Genomic DNA, 7,842 nt, shown 5'->3' on the forward strand with positions numbered 1-7,842 from the left:
ATACTAATAGCACACATACATTATTGTAGCTGAAAAAAGCAGCAAGACGGAGAAAAAAAGCAGTAAATACCAACCAAGGTGTAGCCAGGAACGCAAATGTTTTATCGGATATCAACCATAAAGATACTTTTGTTAATGTACCTGTAACATCACTACTAAACAGGAAAAAGTAGCTATATTAATATGCTACTAAAAGGCCATTTTGTAAAGCTAGCTATTTCAATATTATCATTAAGCAACATCGGATTGCACCTACATCAATACGTATCAGTTGCCCCACATTGGACCTTTGTCTAACAGTCTAGCTGCAACAACGCGCGGCCGGACTTTCTCTAGTTATATACTAAAGAGGTAAATTGCATATAAGAATGGAAAAAGAAGTACAAAAAGAACGTAACATGAAGATTAAGAGTATGGTACAATTCATATACTTTTTCTGCCTTTATATATAATCAAGGATGACGAAATTAAAGTGGTTTGTATAAAGTTGCAACTTGTAGGTGCCCATTTTAATAAGGGTGTGCTTCTCTAATACATGATCGCTCAAATTCTTCCAAGCTATAATGAAGGCGCAGACATCCTATTTCTAGCTCATATTTATCATCTGATAAAAAAAGAAGTTAAGATTCAGAGTTCTCAAAGTTGGCAATTATAATAAGATTTTAGCCTTAATATATACATTAGCCTACATATCAATATTTAGCATGATTATGCTTATTATATAGGTAAAAGAATCGTCTTCGTTCAATTTACTTGTGGCTCTTATGTTTTGGATTAGAGCGAGAATACTTCATGTACCTATCACAGGGAACCCATCTTAAGACAACAAGAACGTAAATAATGTGCCTGATCCTACGATAGAGCATACAAAGACAAAAAAAACGAAAAAGAAACTTGCAAAATGGGTGCATCTACAGTACTATCTCGATACATTTCAAACTAATCGGAAACCATCAAACCTCTATCAAAGTCTATAGTTGTTTATCCATGCTTTATCTTTTATGGGGCTCAAGGTATTAAATATCACAAACTATATTTCCGCGATGGCTTAATCGAATGCAAGTGGTTTTAAAGGATTGTCTACAAAATGAAATTACTCATTTTGAACAAATCCAATCAAAGAAAGTTAAGACCAAGTAAAAAAAAAAAAAAAAACCTTACTTTTTGCTATTTCAAAAGGTATTGAGAAAAGGTTTGTCGTACTTGAATACCAACATACACATAAACCAACAAAGTAAAAACATACTAAGAGAACAGTACAAATTATGTACTATTTTATTCGAAATAATTAGTTATGGCAGTGCATATAAAAAGGCATATGCTTTTCAACCATATGAAGTTTTACCCAACTTCATATGTCAAGCACAAAAGGCAGCAAGAATTTAATAATGAAATCACTATATATGAATTCTTACTATGAAAGATGTTGTAATTTACATTCATATGATTTGCTTTCATATTAATGGTAAAACAGAAAATCACTTACAGTGATTTCGTGCGTAATTTCATAATAGACTGACCGGCAGGTTTTCACATCTCTAGATACAAACATGAACCAACCCTCATCAACTCTTGATCATTCCAATGACCCTTATCTGACCTTAAGCATCCACCTTCATTCAAGCTAGAAAAATTTCCACCAAGAAAACCTGGCAAGTGAATGTAAATTGTATAGACGATAAGCACCCCATTAATCAGATAAATTTAGTTATGCATAAGATGCACAAAAAGCATTAAATCTTTTGATTTTCAGCAACTTGTTCCTATACTTGTTGCAATGTACCTAAATTTTTTTTATATCCAAAATCAGATCAAGAAGTAGTTAGGACATTATTTAGCTAACACAGACATTAACACACAAACAAACAAAATGTAATATTTACATGTCTCTTTGATGTCGTTCATGGTCTAGAAATAAAGATTGACCAATATTTTTGAGGAATCTACCTATACATGACATAGTTCAGTATTGTTAAGAATTCTACCTATACATGACTAAATCAAAGTAAAAAAGAATAAAAGATTGTAGGAATCATATTATCATAAACATTGATACAAGATCCAACAAGTATTTGATAAGAGCAGGAGCAATACCGGTTAAGCCATCACCACATGCTTTATGTACATAACTACCTCCAATTATACATATTATATCAGTTAAGCCACCACCTATAAGTACACCACCTGCAAGTACAGGAGTTATAAATATTAAGTATTGAGTTTTATGTAAATTTATAACTATGCAAGATATTAAAATTGGCAAATGATCAACATAGTTAGGATTATGATACTACCTACAAAATATAACGATGGAATAATTGAAGATTCACAATAATAACATTATGACCAGTCACCAACAACTACATGATGAGGACACGGTGCCTAAAATTCTCATTGGCATTACATCGAACACCTTGTGTGCTTATAAAAGCTGCAAAAATCAAAATTTATAAAATAAGTTATCTGATGAAATTTAGTTCAAGTGAACATAATAACCTGCAACAGACAGTATTATAAAGCGAATTTGTTGTACAACATCCAGGTAGATAGAATTGTTGTACGACATCCAGGTGTCTGTATTAACAAATAAACACAATTAGAACCAAAGTTTTAGCTGATCTGGGCGTTTTACCTATAAAAAGACATAAATATTAATTGAAAAGGTAATAAAAATCTGAATATAACAAAACCCTAAAAATCTTTCATATGATTAATAATTGATAATTAATAATAAGAATAATAACCTTAATCGAATTAAGAAGTCGCTATATCCCATGGATTATAAAGAATCGCTATATCCCATGGAAGATTGTTGTTATTTTGGTTTAAAAGTTAGCAGATCGTGAGAAGAGAGAAAGAATAGTGTTTTTGTGATAATGGAGAGAAAATAGATCTGGTAGAAAAATGATCAACCCGTTTAACTTTGCTTAGGGTAGTATTGTCAATATACAATTGAAATGGATGAGAGAGACAATTGTTGAGTGATCAATTAATCTAATGGTTGTTATTGAAAGATAGTATTTGATCCAAAGGTCCTTGTTACTCCATTTAAAATTTTTAGAAAATGATTAGGCGAAGTTGACTTTGTTATTATCCCCTACATCACATAAAGCGTAACATCATATCCTAAGTGTCAAAACCTAATCTTCCCCCTACATAACAAACACGTGTCTTACCCCACATAATTTCTTTCATTTTATTTTTTTCCTTCGTAAAAATCTACAACACAACACGTGTCCCAGATCTATAAGCAAAAATTCATTCACTTACCCCTCTCTATCTCCTCTTACCTCTTCGCATAACCAGAAAAATAATAAATCAAAACACCATTTTTCACACCTTCAGTTTTGAAATTATATGGCAACATCATAGTATTATTGCTAAGAGTTTTACAAATCGAACGGTATCCGCTTTGTATAAACGGCTTAAACTTGGTCTCAAACGATTCACCTCGATGACATCTGCTCCGATCCTTTTTCGCTATGATACATTGGTTGTCTTGCTCAAAAACCCTAATTTATTCATTCGTTTGCTTCAATTTAGGATCGATTAGGGTTAGCAAAAATTAGGCTAATATTATGTAACGACCCGTCAAAATAGCTATTGACGCAGCACATTAATCATTGATTTCACAGTGAGGTTTTGACCTCTATATGATACGTTTTGATAAAATATTGCATTCATTAAAATAAGTGACTTTCTAAACATAGAAAGTTATACACATGTGGGCGAGTGCTTAGGTATAAGCAAAACCCCGAAATACATAAGTCTTTAATTTACAGGTTGACATCACAGTCCAATTATTTATTACACAACGCAGTTTTATTTTGAATGCAATAAACTTTGTACAAAGCATGAGAGACTCCATGCAGGCAACAAGCACATCACAGCGGAAGCATTCTAAGGACCTGAGAATAAAACATGCTAAAAAGTCAACACGAATGTTGGTGAGTTATAGGTTTAATTGCTCGAGTCATAAACATATATAAAGATAGACCACAAGATTTCATCAAAAGTTTATCAATAGATTCTACGTAACAGAGCACCCTGGTAACTAAACTTAACGCTATAGTGATAATTACCCCATTCGTTTTAATACACGCAAACCAACGTGTCTTAAACTCAAATAACATACGTCTGTTAAAAGGCTAGCGCTCTAGCTCGGACGGGGATGTCAAGCCCTATGGATCCATATACAATTATTCGCGCCCACCAGTCCATATCCTATGTACTGGCAGCTACTAGTTACCAAAGCTAAGGGATTTTCGGTTTAACTCAGTGTAGAATTTTGTATGTACTTGTGTCTTATTGCGTTTAAAATAAATTGCATGTATTCTCAGCCCAAAAATATTTAAAGTATTTAAAAAGGGAGACTATAACTCACAGTTCAATATTGAGACTCAATATTGTAGGCAAATTGCATAAACGTAATGATGGTAGACGACTGTATGGTTGACCTTGGATTCAAGAACAATACCCCGAACAATACCCAATATTTCCTTAGCTTAAAACGGTTTGAAACCCGAATTAAAAATACCCTTGTATATACCTTATTATTATTAAACTTAAATTTAAAATTATAATTATAATATAAATATAAATATTCAATATAGAAGAAGAAAAATATGTGAGAATCCGTCGAGCAAACTGGCATTTTTATAGTACCTTTTCCGATTTTGTTTGCTAGTTCGTCGACATCAAATAGTGTACTGTAGCAAATAGTGTTTACTATAGCAAATAGTGTGCACTGTAGCAAATAGTGTTTACTGTAGCAAAGTCGTTTTCACTGTAGCACTGTAGCAAAATACGGTTTCACTGTAGCAAATAGTGTTTTACTGTAGCAAAGTCGTTTTTACAGTAGCAATTAGTGTTCTACTTGTACATCTTATAATATATATATATATATATATATATATATATATATATATATATATATATATATATATATATATATATATATATATATATATATATATATATATATATATATATATATATATATATATATATGTATATTTACATAATATTAAATCATATAGAGAATTGGTTTAAATTAGTCAAAATTTTTCGGGTCTTCACATAACCTCCCCGTTAAAGAAAATTTCGTCCCAAAATTTTGAGTAGTACCTGTTTTATGAGCGATATCAGTGAACAAATGTGGATACTTTTGCTTCATTTGATCCTCACGTTCCCAAGTAAACTCGGGTCCTCGTCTAGCGTTCCAACGAACCCTAACTATCGGTATTTTGCTTTGTTTTAATTGTTTGACCTCACGGTCCATGATTTCAACAGGTTCTTCGATAAAATGGAGTTTATCATTGATTCGTATTTCGTCAAGAGGAATTACGACATCCTCTTCAGCTAAACATTTCTTCAAATTTGACACGTGAAATGTGTCATGAACACTACTAAGTTCTTGTGGTAGCCTTAATCGATAAGCAACTGCTCCAATTCTTTCGGTGATTTCAAAGGGTCCTACGTACCTAGGACTTAGCTTTCATCGTTTACCGAATCGTACAACGCCTTTCCAGGGTGACACTTTCAACATGACTTTGTCGCCCACTTGAAATTCTAGCGGTTTTCTTCTTACATCAGCATAACTCTTTTGGCGACTCATGGCCGTTTTCAATCGCTGTTGTATTTGAATGATCTTTTCGGTGGTTTCGTGAATAATTTCTGGTCCAGTAAGTTGTCTTTCTCCTACTTCACTCCAACAGATAGGAGATCTGCACTTTCTACCGTAAAGTGCTTCAAATGGCGCTGCGTTAATGCTCGTATGATAGCTGTTATTGTATGAAAATTCTGCCAACGGTAAGTGTCGATCCCAACTGGTTCCAAAGTCAATCACGCATGCCCGTAACATGTCTTCCAATGTTTGTATTGTTCTTTCACTTTGACCATCTGTCTGTGGGTGATAAGCGGTGCTCATATCTAATCGAGTTCCCAATGCTTTTTGTAATGACTGCCAGAAACGTGATGTGAATCGGGTGTCGCGATCAGATATGATGGAGATAGGTACACCATGCCTGGAAACTACTTCCTTCAAATATAGGCGTGCTAATTTCTCCATACTGTCTGTCTCCTTTATTGGTAGAAAGTGAGCTGATTTAGTTAGACGATCAACTATCACCCAAATAGTATCATGACTACTTGTAGTCCTTGGCAATTTCGTAATGAAATCCATGGTTATTCTTTCCCATTTCCACTGCGGAATTTCTAGTTGTTGCAGTAATCCTGACGGCTTTTGGTGCTCAGCTTTGACCTTTGCACACGTCAAACATTTGCTTACATAAGTAGCAATTTCTGTCTTCATATTAGGCCACCAATAAAACTTCTTGAGATCGTGGTACATTTTCCCATTTCCTGGGTGAATTGAGTACCTCGTTTTGTGTGCTTCATCCAGTACTAGTTGCCTTAGATTACCATGTTTTGGTACCCATATCCTATCAGCAAAATACAGGGTTCCATCGGCTTTTTCTTCAAGCTGTTTTTCTAACCCTCTGCTCATTTCGCCTTTTTCATTTTCTTCTTTTAAAGCCTCTAACTGTGCTGCTTGAATTTGCTTTGTGAGATAAGTACGAATTGTAATATTCAAAGCTCGGACCCTAAGAGGTTTTACTCTTTCTTTTCGACTTAGGGCATCAGCTACAACATTAGCCTTTCCGGGGTGGTAACGGATTTCACAATCGTAATCGTTTAACAACTCTACCCAGCGACGTTGCCTCATATTGAGTTGTTTTTGATCAAAAATATGCTGAAGACTCTTATGGTCAGTGTACACCGTACACTTGGTGCCATATAGGTAGTGTCTCCATATTTTGAGTGCAAAAACTACTGCTCCAAGTTCCAAATCGTGCGTCGTATAGTTCTTTTCATGAATTTTTAGTTGTCGTGAGGCATATACGATAACTTTTGTGCGTTGCATTAATACACATCCTAAACCTTGGCGCGAAGCGTCACAATAGATCACGAAATCATCATTTCCTTCCGGTAATGACAAAATGGGTGCAGACGTTAACTTCTTCTTTAATAACTGGAATGAGGATTCCTGTTCCGTGGACCAATCATACTTCTTTCCCTTTTGAGTCAATGTAGTTAAGGGTTTGGCGATTCTAGAGAAATCTTGAATGAATCTTCGGTAGTAACCAGCAAGACCTAAGAATTGGCGGATTTGTGTTGGAGTATTCGGTGTTTCCCATTTACTAATGGCTTCGATCTTGGCGGGGTCAACTTTAATTCCATGTTTACTGACAACATGGCCCAAAAATTGTACTTCTTGTAACCAGAAATCACACTTCGAAAATTTTGCGTACAATTCTTCTTTCTTGAGTATCTTTAGTACCAGTCTTAAGTGTTGCTCATGTTCTTCCTTGTTCTTCGAGTAAATCAATATGTCATCGATAAACAATGACAAATTTGTCTAAATACGGTCCTCAGATGCGATTCATTAGATCCATGAATACTGCTGGAGCATTAGTTAATCCAAAAGGCATGACTAGAAATTCATAGTGACCGTAACGGGTTCTGAACGCGGTTTTAGGAATATCTTCTTCCTTCACTCTCAGCTGATGATATCCGGAGCGTAGATCAATCTTGGAATAAACACTTGATCCTTGCAATTGATCAAACAAATCATCAATCCTCGGTAATGGGTACCAATTCTTGATCGTTAATTTGTTTAATTCTCGGTAATCTATGCACATTCTCATAGATCCATCCTTCTTCTTGACGAACAGAATAGGAGCACCCCAAGGTGAAAAACTGGGACGAATAAATCCACGGTCTGATAATTCTTGCAACTGGTCTTGTAATTCTTGCATTTCTGAAGGTGCAAGTCTATAT

General features: G+C 34.5%; 1 long non-coding RNA gene across 5 annotated transcripts; it reads right to left on the minus strand.

Annotated features, from left to right (window-relative positions):
• Positions 1 to 342: 342 nt before the first annotated feature.
• On the minus strand, positions 343 to 2,938 carry LOC139893851 (uncharacterized). 5 transcript variants are annotated; one of them, XR_011774729.1, is made up of 6 exons: positions 2,745 to 2,938; positions 2,508 to 2,632; positions 2,295 to 2,431; positions 2,095 to 2,184; positions 1,487 to 1,649; positions 343 to 798 (listed from the first exon to the last, which is right to left on the minus strand). It is a non-coding gene; the product is annotated as an uncharacterized lncRNA (long non-coding RNA). The 5 variants fall into 5 exon arrangements; XR_011774727.1 differs by having other exon boundaries at positions 343 to 586; positions 754 to 798; positions 2,295 to 2,632; XR_011774728.1 differs by lacking the exon at positions 2,508 to 2,632.
• Positions 2,939 to 7,842: the final 4,904 nt, after the last annotated feature.

This window comes from Rutidosis leptorrhynchoides, chromosome 2 (assembly GCF_046630445.1).
Source record: "Rutidosis leptorrhynchoides isolate AG116_Rl617_1_P2 chromosome 2, CSIRO_AGI_Rlap_v1, whole genome shotgun sequence".
Taxonomy (NCBI): Eukaryota; Viridiplantae; Streptophyta; class Magnoliopsida; order Asterales; family Asteraceae; genus Rutidosis; species Rutidosis leptorrhynchoides.